Source organism: Pecten maximus, chromosome 6 (genome assembly GCF_902652985.1).
Source record: "Pecten maximus chromosome 6, xPecMax1.1, whole genome shotgun sequence".
NCBI classification, from domain to species: domain Eukaryota; kingdom Metazoa; phylum Mollusca; class Bivalvia; order Pectinida; family Pectinidae; genus Pecten; species Pecten maximus.
The window spans coordinates 43,132,231-43,149,962 of NC_047020.1; the positions used below are offsets into that span (position 1 = coordinate 43,132,231).

The 17,732-nt window shown below is 33.4% G+C and overlaps 1 protein-coding gene across 2 annotated transcripts in view; it reads left to right on the forward strand.

Moving 5' to 3' along the window:
• The first annotated feature begins 14,974 nt into the window (after positions 1–14,974).
• LOC117329846 (phosphatidylinositol 3,4,5-trisphosphate 3-phosphatase TPTE2-like) overlaps positions 14,975–17,732 on the forward strand; it is a 37,040-nt gene continuing 34,282 nt past the window's right edge. For both annotated transcript variants that reach the window (XM_033888021.1, XM_033888022.1), the window contains exon 1: positions 14,975–15,153. The gene's annotated coding sequence lies outside the window, so the exon portion shown is untranslated. The remainder of the gene's footprint in view (positions 15,154–17,732) is intronic.

Sequence of the window (17,732 nt, forward strand, 5' to 3'; positions counted from 1 at the left end):
TACTGGGGCCATCAATCTCTTCCAGGGCTCCGTACTGGTAATCTGAAGAGTGCTACAGTGAACTAAGGACTTGTGTCTGTTTATATTGTATTATCAATGTTTATCTCGATTTGTAAATCTCTCTTTAAACAATAAATGTTATTTTATGACAAACGAATTTGTGCTTTGTATTCTTATTGTCATTTCGATGGAGGTATTCAACCGAAACAAATATACACACTCCCCATTCGCTCTACCTATAGACATCTAAATATCAGTACTATTTCGACTGTAACTACTCAAAAATTCATGCGGTAAGGTGAAGATTTAAAAAAAATGAATTATTACATTATCTTTTGAAATATAAAGCATGTTTGTATTGGGTATGACTATAAAGTTATTTATCTATTTAAAGAAAACTTTTCTTCTATTATTGATTAATTAAATTTCTGTGGTGTTCCGATTAGTGGAACGATTTAACATCTCAAAATGCTGGCATATTGTAATATCTGATAAAGTAACAATAGAACATGCATATTCATGTGTACCTATATCCTCTTTTGATAAAAAAATATATTTTAACGCATATTTCAGATAAGAAAAGCCTTACTGTAATAAAATCCACACCGCATGAATGCTCTTTTCTTTTATTTCTAATTTTTAGATGATCTAGACATTTGAGCACGAAAATACTTCTAAACGATTAAAGTCATCAATTTGCTTCTCAAAATACGTGAAATCCATTGTTTAACTAATTAACATTTTGCAATAAGTTAATGACAAAATAACAAAGGATGTGCTAGAATTAAACAATACACATTTCTGTTGTAACATAACAATGACTAGTGATCAATTAGGCGGACCTTAATATTATTTTCAACCATTTACATATAAGAGCAACAATGACAAATCATTATGTAAACTATTTTAAAGTCCCCTGTTTAATTTAAAGTTTTACAAATACCGCAACAAAGTTGAAATATTTAACATACGATGATTAATTGACAACCACAACATAATGTATTAAACTTTTTACATTGCTTGAAATATCAAAATACGCATTATCTATCATTTCTAAGAAAATATGATTTTTATCTCTAAAAATCCACGAATGATAGATCGTAAATCACATAAAAGGGAAATCAGGGGAATTGTACAAAAAGCATTGAAGTAGATATGGCATGTAAGGCAGTTAAAAATTGCACAGTTTACTACGGGAAATAAAAAATGCTATAAAACGTAAAAATGATGTATTTTAAACATGAGGAACCAGTATGTTTCCTAGGAAAATGTTCTCCATGAATGTTTATTAGGTACCATCGTCAAAAACGTTGATTCTAAAATTTCTCTCTCAAAATGAATAGCATCCTGGGTCCATCAATGTCATGTATACCCCCCATAAACTGCAGTTGTTACAAGGACTCTTTTGAGCATTAAATTGATCACAGTATTGACCTCCTCATTGGTATTCGGTTCCATTCTTCTTCCAGCGCCAAAGTCAACAGAGTCATGGGGTTCGACTTACGTCTTATCCTTCTGTCCAACTCTTCATAGATGTTCTAACGGGGAGAGGTCAGTTCAACCTGAAATTTGACCAGTGTACTAAATGAACATTTATGTAACTTTCACAGATAAATCGTTAAGCTAACAATACCTTGTTCGATTTGGCTTTGGCCAGACCTACCTTCCAATGAGAAAGAAACAACAACCCTTTGTTTGATGTTTATATAGATATAGCGCAAAGCGTAATTCAGATTATATTCATCCAGAGAACGGGGAAAGTATCATCGATAAATATAATAAGTATGAGTTAGCACGTCACTGGCCTTTATGCGAGATCATATGTGTTTATTTCATAATCAATAATAGACGAGTTTTATCAGTCAAGGTGAACTGCCATGTACTATATTGTCAGCATGATAGCATCCTACGTAATCTTATTCGAAAATGAAGGAATGATATATCTCTTAAATTCTTTTGAAAATACCGGTGTTCACTGATGTTCAATTAACAAGTACTTTTCACTCTCTGACCCTCCCGTTTCCATTATTTGTGTTGAGACACCATCGCTTTTCACTCATTGATATTTATATTGAGACACTTTGATTCTCTCCTGATTGTTATTAAGACATTCTGGACTCCTTGGCTGTTCACTAATCTATATCGAGACATTGATTCTCTACTGGTTTATATCGAGACACTGATTCTCTACTGATTTATATCGAGACACTGATTCTCTACTGTTTTTTTATCGAGACACTGATTCTCTACTGATTTATATCGAGACACTGATTCTCTACTGATTTATATCGAGACACTGATTCTCTACTGATTTATATCGAGACACTGATTCTCTACTGATTTATATCGAGACACTGATTCTCTACTGATTTATATCGAGATACTGATTATCTACTGATTTATATCGAGAAACTGATTCTCTACTGATTTATATCGAGACACTGATTCTCTACTGATTTATATCGAGACACTGATTCTCTATGATTTATATCGAGACACTGATTCTCTACTGATTTATATCGAGACACTGATTCTCTACTGATTTATATCAAGACACTGATTCTCTACTGATTTATATCAAGACACTGATTCTCTACTGATTTATATCGAGACACTGATTCTCTTCTGATTTATATCGAGACACTGATTCTCTACTGATTTATATCAAGACACTGATTATCTACTGATTTATATCGAGACACTGATTCTCTACTGATTTATATCGAGATACTGATTATCTACTGATTTATACCGAGACACTGATTCTCTACTGATTTATATCGAGATACTGATTATCTACTGATTTATATCGAGAAACTGATTCTCTACTGATTTATATCTAGACACTGATTCTCTACTGATTTACATCGATACACTGATTCTCAACTGATTTATATCGAGACACTGATTCTCAACTGATTTATATCGAGACACTGATTCTCTACTGATTGATATCGAGACACTGATTCTCAACTGATTTATATCGAGACACTGATTCTCTACTGATTTATATCGAGACACTGATTCTCAACTGATTTATATCGAGACACTGATTCTCTACTGATTTATATCGAGACACTGATTCTCTACTGATTTATATCGAGACACTGATTTTCTACTGATTTATATCGAGATACTGATTCTCTACTGATTGATATCGAGACACTCATTCTCTACTGATTTATACCGAGACACTGATTCTCTACTGATTGATATCGAGACACTGATTTTCTACTGATTTATATCGATACACTTTGATTCTCTACTGATTTATATCGTGACACTGATTATCTACTGATTTATATCAAGACACTGATTCTCTACTGATTTATATCGAGACACTGATTCTCTACTGATTTATATCGAGACACTGATTCTCTACTGATTTATATCGAGACACTGATTTTCTACTGATTTATATCGAGATACTGATTCTCTACTGATTTATATCGAGACACTGTTTCTTTACTGATTGATATCGAGACACTCATTCTCTACTGATTTATACCGAGACACTGATTCTCTACTGATTGATATCGAGACACTGATTTTCTACTGATTTATATCGATACACTTTGATTCTCTACTGATTTATATCGAGACACTGATTATCTACTGATTGATATCGGGACACTGATTTTCTACTGATTTATATCGAGATACTTTTATTCTCTCCTGATTGATATCGAGACACCGATTCTCTACTGATTTATATCGAGACACTGATTCTCTACTGATTGATATCGTGACACTGATTATCTACTGATTTATATCAAGACACTGATTCTCTACTGATTTATATCGAGACACTGATTCTCTACTGATTTATATCGAGACACTGATTCCCTACTGATTTATATCAAGACACTGATTTTCTACTGATTTATATCGAGATACTTTTATTCTCTCCTGATTGATATCGAGACACCGATTCTCTACTGATTTATATCGAGACACTGATTCTCTACTGATTGATATCGAGACACTGATTCTCTACTGATTTATATCGTGACACTGATTATCTACTGATTTATATCAAGACACTGATTCTCTACTGATTTATATCGAGACACTGATTTTCTACTGATTTATATCGAGACACTGATTCCCTACTGATTTATATCAAGACACTGATTTTCTACTGATTTATATCGAGATACTTTTATTCTCTCCTGATTGATATCGAGACACCGATTCTCTACTGATTTATATCGAGACACTGATTCTCTACTGATTGATATCGAGACACTGATTCTCTACTGATTGATATCGAGACACTGATTCCCTTCTGATTTATATCGAGACACTGATTCTCTACTGATTTATATCGAGACACTGATTTTCAACTGATTTATATCGTGACACTGATTCTCTACTGATTGATATCGGGACACTGATTTTCTACTGATTTATATCGAGATACTTTTATTCTCTCCTGATTGATATCGAGACACCGATTCTCTACTGATTTATATCGAGACACTGATTCTCTACTGATTGATATCGTGACACTGATTATCTACTGATTTATATCAAGACACTGATTCTCTACTGATTTATATCGAGACACTGATTCTCTACTGATTTATATCGAGACACTGATTCCCTACTGATTTATATCAAGACACTGATTTTCTACTGATTTATATCGAGATACTTTTATTCTCTCCTGATTGATATCGAGACACCGATTCTCTACTGATTTATATCGAGACACTGATTCTCTACTGATTGATATCGAGACACTGATTCTCTACTGATTTATATCGTGACACTGATTATCTACTGATTTATATCAAGACACTGATTCTCTACTGATTTATATCGAGACACTGATTCTCTACTGATTTATATCGAGACACTGATTCCCTACTGATTTATATCAAGACACTGATTTTCTACTGATTTATATCGAGATACTTTTATTCTCTCCTGATTGATATCGAGACACCGATTCTCTACTGATTTATATCGAGACACTGATTCTCTACTGATTGATATCGAGACACTGATTCTCTACTGATTGATATCGAGACACTGATTCCCTTCTGATTTATATCGAGACACTGATTCTCTACTGATTTATATCGAGACACTGATTTTCAACTGATTTATATCGTGACACTGATTCTCTACTGATTGATATCGGGACACTGATTTTCTACTGATTTATATCGAGATACTTTTATTCTCTCCTGATTGATATCGAGACACCGATTCTCTACTGATTTATATCGAGACACTGATTCTCTACTGATTGATATCGTGACACTGATTATCTACTGATTTATATCAAGACACTGATTCTCTACTGATTTATATCGAGACACTGATTCTCTACTGATTTATATCGAGACACTGATTCCCTACTGATTTATATCAAGACACTGATTTTCTACTGATTTATATCGAGATACTTTTATTCTCTCCTGATTGATATCGAGACACCGATTCTCTACTGATTTATATCGAGACACTGATTCTCTACTGATTGATATCGAGACACTGATTCTCTACTGATTTATATCGTGACACTGATTATCTACTGATTTATATCAAGACACTGATTCTCTACTGATTTATATCGAGACACTGATTCTCTACTGATTTATATCGAGACACTGATTCCCTACTGATTTATATCAAGACACTGATTTTCTACTGATTTATATCGAGATACTTTTATTCTCTCCTGATTGATATCGAGACACCGATTCTCTACTGATTTATATCGAGACACTGATTCTCTACTGATTGATATCGAGACACTGATTCTCTACTGATTGATATCGAGACACTGATTCCCTTCTGATTTATATCGAGACACTGATTCTCTACTGATTTATATCGAGACACTGATTTTCAACTGATTTATATCGTGACACTGATTCTCTACTGATTGATATCGAGACACTGATTTGCCACTGTTTTTTGTTGGAACATATCATTGTTCGTTTGTTTGCTTGCTTTCTTGTTTGCTCTTTTGTTTGATTGTTTGTTTGATTGTGTGATTGCTTGCTTGCTTGCTTACTTGTTTGTTTGTTTGTTAGTTTGTTTGCTCGGGTGCTTGCCTGTTTGTCTGTTTGATTGTTTGCTTACTTGTTTGGTGGTTGGTTTGTTTGTTTGACATAGTACCCATTTCCTCTTTCCACACCAGTGACGTAAACATCCAAACAATGAGTTACGTCATACCGTCAATTGGTTTAAGCTTGCGTTGTCACTGTCAAGGTCGCCTAAGCATTGTTTGTAATTTTGGAAGAACCACTGCAGCTAATTCATCTGGATACCAACTTAAACAAGGAGACAAATTGTATATATTGGGAACCCCCAATCATCCTTATTTAACAGAGAAACAAATGAAACAATTTTTCTGTTGTAAAAATCCAATTGGAGACAATTAAACTTAATCTAATCAAGCCCGTGTTGTATATTTTGTGTTGGAGTTGCAGTAGACTACCGCCTACAGATCAAGCCATGTGTTGACAGCGCGATCGAGGGCTCTGTGACATTTTCTGCCACGCTATCACGCATTGCACAATGCATTATTGATACGTTCTCGTTGTTTATATGCAGCCTCATACGTAGAATTACGCAGACTAGAAAGTTTCTGATTTGTCTGTCTCATACCAAATATACAGTCTATAACTCATCAATAATGTAGATATCTAATTCAGGCGTATGTTGAATATCGAATGAAAATCTAAAAAAAAAAATATAGAAAATAGCTTCCCTCTTTTTGTAATGTTTCAACGTTCAGAGCGATTGCGCAGAAAATTCGATTAGATAATGCTAAAACCAGGCCCTGTCTGGAGCCAATGCGTTCCGGAATTTAGCCACTTTATCTGGGACGCCGGCTCATAAGGCAATTCATCAGCATATGGAAAGATTCCCCTGAGCAAAATTTAATAATGGTTTTCGACGGTTTATGAAGCAATACATTGATTAGTATAGAAATAAGGAATATTAGACCAAGGTTAACGTCGACTTCAGTAGTACAACATGTTTAAACAGTCTAAAACTAGATTTTGGGTGGGACTGGGTAATGCTGTATATTACAATGGATTACCATTTTAAACTCAAATAAAAAAAAAATGTAACGGAACAAGGAGTACTCAAATGGTCGATACCAGACACAACCTAATAATGACTACGATCGAATAATTAGGTTCCTTACTAACTAATTTAAAAACAAAAACAAAAACAAACAAAACAAACAAGCAAACAGAAAAAAAAAAACTTAAAATTTGAATAAACCCAACAAATCAGAAAAAAAAAATTTTGATTGGTTTTAGTTGAATTTCAATAAATTGATATAGATTATATTTTTATTAATGCTTTTCTTTCCAGATATACTTTAATATTTTAAATACTTTCTTTGTCGCACTGCTAATATAATGATCACCTATTTATCATCTCTAACATGATTCATCCTTATATAATGTCGGATAGATCCTTTCCGGAACAATTGTCTCAAATATTTAAAATCTAATTTCTCGCTTCATCAATGACACGTGTATGTTTTGAGAAAGTATTTATATGAGAATTTGCAGAAAATAGTTTAAAACTCATTTTTCATCAAACTTCAAACAAAATCACACAGATAATGATTAATTAGGAAGATAATGATGGATTGTTTACATGCATTGTTAATTTAAATAATAAAAACTGTTACACTCCATTCGAATGTACAGTAATATACTAGTTGACAATTGGTTGATTTGTCCTACCAATAGCACAACGTTACGTGCATGTTTACAAGTGAAACCGAAGAGGAAATGCGGATATGTCATGTTAATGAAAACATGGACTCTGTGAAAACAAAATTGGAATCCCTGCATGAAACTAAATCCGGATATAAAGGTTAGCGACAACATATCTAGATTGAGAAAATTTCCAAATTGTGTTTTAGGATACCGGATACAGGATAACACTAAATACTTCATCCTTGCCATCCTTTTAAGTAACAAATTATATAATGTTATGTTATTTAATCATTGACTAAATACAATTCTGTAAATTTTCTTCCTATAATCGTCTATAAAATCTTATAAACACATATTCGTTCTACAAAAATACATAGTTTCACGACAATAATTAATTGCGTTCATAGGATTATGAATACGTCTTGTCAATATGTTTTATTGTGGTCTTCTCGCCACGAATAATTTGACACTATCATAAAAGGGAAACCATTCGAATGTTAAGATGATTTACAGATATGTTTGCATATATAAACTTCAAATATAAAGAATTATTATCAAGAAAATATTGATAATATGCAAATATCCTTGAAATAAACGACGTGTGTATTTAAAAAAAAAAAAAAAAAAATTAATTTTTATAAATAATTGAGAATACGTACTTTATCAGTTTTTATTCTATACCAATTTTTATATACTTATTTGTTCATGTTTTCCTATATTATTCTAGATATCAAATTTGATATTTCGTAAGCATTTCACTTTGAAACACACACACACATACTTTTCAATATGTGTATTGACTTGGGATAATGACATGAACATATATATGTAGTCCTCGTAATGGTTCCCACAAGATTGCGTGTTTTAAGGGACAGATAACTTTTTTTTATCTGCACGCAACATCAATTACACCTTCAATTGAAACAAAACATCTATCCTATCTGCACAGGTAGAGAAGTTGACAGGTATCTCTATAATCACCATTCTGTCAGCCGGCGAATTATCAGAATCAATAGTAGACGATGTCAGAATTTAATTAGAAGCATCCTGATCAAGATTTGGTTCATTTGATTTGAATCTGTGCTGTTGTTTCAGTTTGAGATTGATTCTGTTTGAGTTCTCCCTTTTTAGTAGCATAGTATTCTCTTTCGCTCTTCTTAACATTTCTGTATAATTCTATATATCATCAATTTTCTTTATAGCATCGCCATTGGACTGGCGAAATGGTTACAACATTGAATAGTTTGTTGTTTGTTGTTAAATGATGGCAGTATAACAGGTATTTACTGCATATTGGTGGCAGTATCAAACGAGTACAAATGACAACAATTCAGTTAAAGCATAAAACATCAATAGTGCCAGTATAACGAGATTATACAGACCAGATAGTGTCAGTATAACGAGGTTATACAGACCAAATAGTGCTAGTATAACGAGATTATACAGACCAAATAGTGCCAGTATAACGAGATTAAACAGACCAGATAGTGCCAGTATAACGATATTATACAGACCAAATAGTGCCAGTATAACGATATTATACAGACCAAATAGTGCTAGTATAACGAGATTATACAGACCAAATAGTGCTAGTATAACGATATTATATAGACCAAATAGTGTCAGTATAACGAGATTATACAGACCAAATAGTGCCAGTATAACGATATTATACAAACCAAATAGTGTCAGTATAACGAGGTTATACAAACCAAATAGTGCCAGTGTAACGAGATTATACAGACCAAATAGTGCCAGTATAGCGATATTATACAGACCAAATAGTGTCAGTATAACGAGATTATACAGACCAAATAGTGTCAGTATAACGAGATTATACAGACCAAATAGTGCCAGTATAACGGATTATACAGACCAAATAGTGCCAATATAACGAGATTATACAGACCAAATAGTGTCAGTATAACGAGATTATACATACCAAATAGTGCCAGTATAACGATATTATACAGACCAAATAGTGCCAGTATAACGAGATTATACAGACCAAATAGTGTCAGTATAACGAGATTATACAGACCAAATAGTGTCAGTATACCGATATTATACAGACCAAATAGTGCCAGTATAACGAAATTATACAGACCAAATAGTGCCAGTATAACGATATTATACAGACCAAATAGTGTCAGTATAACGAGATTATACAGACCAAATAGTGCCAGTATAACGATATTATACAGACCAAATAGTGGCAGTATAACGAGATTATACAGACCAAATAGTGCCAGTATAACGATATTATACAGACCAAATAGTGTCATTATAACGAGATTATACAGACCAAATAGTGCCAGTATAACGAGATTATACAGACCAAATAGTGCCAGTATAACGAGATTATACAGACCAAATAGTGTCAGTATAACAAGATTATACAGACCATATAGTGTGAGTATAACGAGATTATACAGACCAAATAGTGCCAGTATAACGAGATTATACAGACCATATAGTGTGAGTATAACGAGATTATACAGACCAAATAGTGCCAGTATAACGAGATTATACAGACTAAATAGTGCCAGTATAACGAGATTATACCGACCAAATAGTGCCAGTATAACGATATTATACAGACCAAATAGTTTCATTATAACGAGATTATACAGATCAAATAGTGAGAGTTTAAAGAGATTATACAGACCAAATAGTGGCAGTATAACGAGATTATACAGACCAAATAGTGGCAGTATAACGAGATTATGCAGACCAAATAGTGCCAGTATAACGAGATTATACAGACCAAATAGTGCCAGTATAACGAGATTATACAGACCAAATAGTGCCAGTATAACGAGATTATACAGACCAAATAGTGTCAGTATAACGAGATTATACAGACCAAATAGTGCCAGTATAACGATATTATACAGACCAAATAGTGTCAGTATAACGAGATTATACCGACCAAATAGTGCCAGTATAACGAGATTATACCGACCAAATGGTGTCAGTATAACGAGATTATACAGACCAAATAGTGCCAGTATAACGAGATTATACAGACCAAATAGTGCCAGTATAACGAGATTATACAGACCAAATAGTGCCAATATAACGAGATTATACAGACCAAATAGTGTCAGTATAACGATATTATACAGACCAAATAGTGCCAGTATAACGAGATTATACAGACTTAATAGTGTCAGTATAGCGATATTATACAGACCAAATAGTGCCAGTATAACGAGATTAAACAGACCAAATAGTGTCAGTATAACGATATTATACAGACCAAATAGTGCGAGTATAACGAGATTATACAGACCAAATAGTGTCAGTTTAACGATATTATACAGACCAAATAGTGTCAGTATAACGAGATTATACAGACCGAATAGTGCCAGTATAACGATATTATACAGACCAAATAGTGTCAGTATAACGAGATTATACAGACCAAATAGTGCCAGTATAACGATATTATACAGACCAAATAGTGTCATTATAACGAGATTATACAGACCAAATAGTGCCAGTATAACGAGATTATACAGACCAAATAGTGCCAATATAACGAGATTATACAGACCAAATAGTTTCATTATAACGAGATTATACAGATCAAATAGTGAGAGTTTAACGAGATTATACAGACCAAATAGTGGCAGTATAACGAGATTATACAGACCAAATAGTGGCAGTATAACGAGATTATACAGACCAAATAGTGTCAGTATAACGAGATTATACAGACCAAATAGTGCCAGTATAACGAGATTATACAGACCAAATAGTGCCAATATAACGAGATTATACAGACCAAATAGTGCCAGTATAACGAGATTATACAGACCAAATAGTGCCAATATAACGAGATTATACAAACCAAGTAGTGCCATTATAACGAGATTATACAGACCAAATAGTGTCAGTATAACGAGATGATACAGACCAAATAGTGCTAGTATAACGAGATTATACAGACCAAATAGTGCCAATATAACGAGATTATACAGACCAAATAGTGTCAGTATAACGAGATTATACAGACCAAATAGTGCCAGTATAACGAGATTATACAGACCAAATAGTGTCAGTATAACGAGATTATACAGACCAAATAGTGACAGTATAACGAGATTATACAGACCAAATAGTGCCAGTATAACGAGATTATACAAACCAAATAGTGCCAGTATAACGAGATTATACCGACCAAATAGTGCCAGTATAACGATATTATACAGACCAAATAGTGTCAGTATAACGAGATTATACCGACCAAATAGTGCCAGTATAACGATATTATACAGACCAAAAAGTGCTAGTATAACGAGATATGGTTTTACTAATAATCTATGGCAATATACAATGTAACATTTTTTTTAAACTGACAAATGGTGGCAGTATAATAAGGTTTTATAGTCGGTTTCAGTATTAGATATGTGTAATTGTACATATGTTGCCCTTCTGACAATGTTCAATGTCAACGGATAACTCTTAGTAGTATAACACACGTTTATTGTACCAAACTATAATTCAGATCGGTAAAAGGAGGAAAAATATAAACCAAAATATATATTTGCATGAATACTCCTTAAAGCGTGAAAAGAGAATATGACCCAGGCGCTCCGGAAGATTACGTCTTCTACTTTATCGACAACAACCGCCTTATAAATATAGGTAAAATCTAGGTATTATAGGACTTCATAAAAGTATTCTACTGCTCAAACAGCAATGCTTTACAGACGAAGGCATAAAACGTTATATTGACAAATATTGGGGTATAACAAGGCTTTAGTCGATTTCTCTACCAATTATCCGTTTTTACATCACATCATCAACAACTTAAAATATTTATATAATAGTTATGTGGCGGAAACTTGTTGCCATAGCAACGTGTGAACGAGATGGCGTGAGGTTGTTTTGTAGACTATGTATAGTGAGCTTGCGGAACTATTCATTTATAATTCATTTCCGGAATATGTGCAAACAATTTTTGTCGGAGGTATATTATGCATTCTTCCTATAATTGGTTTTGAGCGAGGACAGTGCAATATTTCAATTTCGAGTATGGAACAAACTAGATTGAGTTTATAATATATTAAAAGGTAGTAGCCGAAAAAACTATGACGTCATAAGACCTATATAATTCAGGCTCTCACACGCACCGGATTCCTTTAGTGTTAACATGTCGAAATTAGTGACCACACCTCTTTTTATCTGAACATAATATTTTGTTTGTTTGTTTTTATTTGTTTGTTTATCTATTGTTTATTTAATTTTCTTCTTTTTTTTTCTTTTTCCCCACATACATGAGATATATTTGAGATTTTTGCTATGTATATCAAGTTTTGCTCTAATTATCTATGAATATCTTCTTGTATTAAAACTGTATTAACTACGTATTAAATATATTTGACACGTATCATGTCCTAGATGTGTAAGCTAATATTTGCCAATGCTACACTGGTTTCGTTCGTTTGAATGATTGATATCACTACTCCCCATAAAAGACTGGGAATATAATGAACATACTTACATATGAGTTCTCAAATTTAGAAGAAGAAAAAATATGTGTTATCACATTAAACCAAATAAAAGAATAATATATTCAGTAAACATTGTAATAGAAAAAGAACAGATAAAATGCGTCACCATTGATTAGAAACCGGATCCAAAACGATACGGATTAATTTGTCACATGTCTATGTTGACGTGTTATATTTCTGATAGCGAATCAAAGGGAACACAATCAAAAGACCTCAAAGACTTGGTGATAATATATCAGAGTTGGAATCAGTGTATTGATTTTCTCAGCGTAAATTGAATCGTTTTTGGTAGGAAACCTTGGCAACATATTGCTGATTAAGATAATAGAATGGGAATATTTACAATAGGCCATGACGCACTTTAGACGTTATGTGTTGTGTTATATAGAGTTATTAAATCATTTAAAGCAATATATGACCTTTGTGAAATCACAGTTTTTATTCTGTCTGACTGTTGAGAGTGTCTCGGAGCTGTAAGCAATATCCCATACATGATGTTTTCATCCGAGCACACTTTATCTTCATCAGCAATATACCTAATGTTTGTTACAAATTAATGACTTTTCTTCGCTATGATTTATCTTCAGAAGAACTTGTGTCATTGATTGTTTCAAAAATGATAAATTATATATAAACAGTATACATACATACATACATACATACATACATACATACATACATACATACATACATATATATAAACAGTATACATACATACATACATACATACATACAGACAGACAGACAGACAGACAGACACACAGACACACAGACACACAGACACACATACAGACAGACACACAGACACACAGACAGACACACAGACTCCTCAAAAGTTTTTGTAAAGTACATGATATAAACACTGTTAAAAAGTATTAAATATCAAACAATTACTTATATTTTTAGTTAAATTCACAAAAGCTTCTTTATTTCAACACTTGATGCGACCAATATTATCCCAACTTCAAAACACTGCTGGATGACGAAACAATTTGACCCCTAGTAGCATCTGTATGACATAGTTTTATATGTATTGTTCGGCATGCATTGTATACTGTATCTGTTAATTAATTTTTATCAATTAATCTGTTCGTAGGAATATTTTGTACAAACACTAGGCTTAGTTACAAAGTACAAAATACCAAATAATACACAGCGTACTGAAGATTTAGATATGATGCTATTTACCCATAACGATTTTTACCCTAGATAGGTCAATCTAACTACAATTCACTATCGACACGTTCTCTGATACTATCCTCCCTAAACTATTATAAAATATATCATAGCCTTAGCTGTCGATACATTTTCTGTACTCTCACGGATACATTTCAACAGTACTTAAATTTACTATCGATGAGAACAATTCAATCTACCTCAGATCTTATTATGAATCTACGTTATGATTTATACGATGAGAATACTTGTAAAATGATATCATTATTAACATGACCTTATTTTGAATCTACAGCCAATGTAAATGAATATAAGGTCCATTTCAATAAAACAATTGTTATGCATTGTTAGTCTACCTTATTAGCACGTATTGTTATTTCATTGATCTAGCACACTTGAAGCCGAGTTAAAATCCAACACATTAACGCACACTGCTTTACTAGGGATTTACAACAGAATTAAGTAAGACCTCGACAGTTCAAAGGCTAATGTGCCCGATGAAAACGATGTGAATGATATCCCTGTGTGGCCTCGAAACTGACACAGAAGCGGTCAGTCATGCAGTATCGGTTAAAGGCCCATAGAGACACACCACAAAAGCACCAATGGCGGACGATGTAGCACCAGCCAGATACTCATCAGAGGATCCGCGTGCGGTGGTTCTATGGTGACGGGAGGCTGAGGCAGTGTATACAATAAGTCACGCGGAACGACGCTGAGTTCGGTGAGAGGGTACACCTAATGCGATTAAGGTAAGTGTCGTTTGATTTCTGACACACATGACGTTCGAGATCACAGTTATCACAGCTAAGATCAGTGTTATACTGGAATATGTCAAAAATTATTCACTTTTCATTGAAGATTTCAAAGTGTTGTATATGACAGTGTCAGGGAGATCGTTGGGCTTGGTAGCATGTGCATTACATCTACTAGTTCGTGTAGCATTTATGTGTCAAAGGCTGCAAACAACATTCTTGGGCTGTGTACTATTTTTGGATTTCATAAATCTATTATTAGTATGTAGCAATACTGCTAATTTCAATCAACCGACTAGGAATTACGAACTAGTAATTGGTCCCAATGCCCCCATGGAATATTCATAGTGTAAGTACAAATAAAATCAATACCATTGTTATTGGTTCCAGCTGTTGTTAAATTGCTATCTAGTCATATATTATCAATGAAGTATGAAGAAAATTCGCATTGATGAAGCTGTTATGATTTTGCGATATGTAGTTGAGAAATGGCTGGATGTTCAGAGTTCATGATGCTGGCGAGCCGAACTGGTACTTTGGGAATATTTCCATGGGTCATTATCATAATACAAACGCCCCTATCATTAAGAGCCGATCAACAAGAAATACATGCACGTACGCCACGACTGGGACAACACAAATAAATATATCCCTTGTGGAACTTTAGACTGGTACTGGTACGGCTTTTATTGAATATGTGTATAGTAACAGTGTTTAAACATTCGGCGAACGGGAGAGGGTATTAGAAGCAATGCTTCTTGTCTTCGGAATTTCATTGAGCTAAAACAAATATTTGATATTAATTCAATTTTTTTTTTATTCCGTTTAGTTAACTCAGTGATACTACAAATATTGATGTAGCTATTTAGATGAGGGAGAATGATGAAGCTGTACGCTGTTTAAATTTTCACATATCTACATTTAGGTTTGGCTTCCACTTTGCTCATTGATAACCGTGCTTTTTCAGGGGTTGTAATTTCTAAAAATTATATAATCAATCTTTTCTATATTTATGTGTTAATATCGGTTATCGAATTAGTATCACTTTGGGGCGTCTGCAAGTCACCCAAACATGTTCTGCCCAAAGAAATATTGGCGTTCCCGTGATTGGATAGACAAACAATATGTTACATTAAATGCTCCAATGTGCAATATATTCTGTTTGCGTTACGTTTAATAGTCCATGTTTATTGTCTTTTGGGGACCGATTTATATATACTGAATATTTAGCATGCATGAATCATTCCAAATGCTGTTCTCAATATGACGTGGGGCCGCGATGGCCAAGTGGTTAAGGTGTTCCGTCACGTTATCACTAGCCCTCCACCTCTTCTACTAGTTCGAAACCTACGATGGACAGTTGCCTGGTACTGACCGTAGGCCGGTGTTTTTTTTTTCGGGTACTCCACCTTCAAAACCTTGCACGTCCTGAAATGACCCTGGCTATTAATAGGACGTTAAACAAAACAGGCCAAATAAACCAAATTCTCAATATGGAAAAAACATGGATATATATGCAAATGCCAGTGTAAAACATTAATGAGATAAAATTCTGCTGTATAATATCACATGGTTTGTGGTTTCAATTAGACTCTGTTAGTGCATATATAATGATCATTTAGCTTTACATGTTAGGTTTTTTTTCATTCTGTTTCATGTATTATACATTGAACATGTATTACATTATAATCACCATTTTAGAATTTGTTGGATATTATGATATAAATACAGTATATAGCTTAAATAAACGATTATTATGATAATCGTTATATTCACTCCATGTTGTTACAACAATAAACATACAAGTCTAATATAAACCATAGTAGAACAAAACAAAAACAAACAAAAATCCCCATATCAACAGAAATCAACACACAGTTTCAATAATAACCAGGAAATAATGCTCGTATTTGGAGCAAAATACTGTTATATCCATGGGAAAAGTTTTGTCTCTTGCGTGTCAAATAGCTCAGAGTAATCTTTCAATTATTTATTTTCATCAGAAAAGGTAGTTAATATGTATGATGTTTTCTTCATTTTCACTTTGTACATTCCAAATATAATGTTTCCTTTAAACTGTAATATACTTGAAGACCAAATTGACTGTTTGTACGCTCCTCTATGATAAACGTAATAACTGCGTATTATCATATATTTTCCCTTTCTTGTTAGTAACATGCATGTTTTCGCCTCCCATAATTTACACTTTCAAGTAAGAAATTGGTTTCAATACATAAGGCTTTGTCCCTGAAATCATTATCCCGTGTTAGAATCAAACTTCTGACAGGAAACAAAATAGTATTTAGCAAATCACGTCTTTGATAAAAACAAAATGAACGCGTTATATGCGCCAGTCATGCTTATCTCAATAGGAATTAATTCACTTTTTGACGCTCATCGGTGCGCCTTATACATAATAACACTAATTAATGTTCTTTGAACATAAAAAACATTAATATTGCAAGATGATATGCTTGTTTTGAGCAAGCCCCAATGAATAATAGCTAAGATACAGTTTATACCGAGTGGTACAGCTGTTTCTTTCTTCTGCTAATCGCCAATTGATGCTCAGAGGT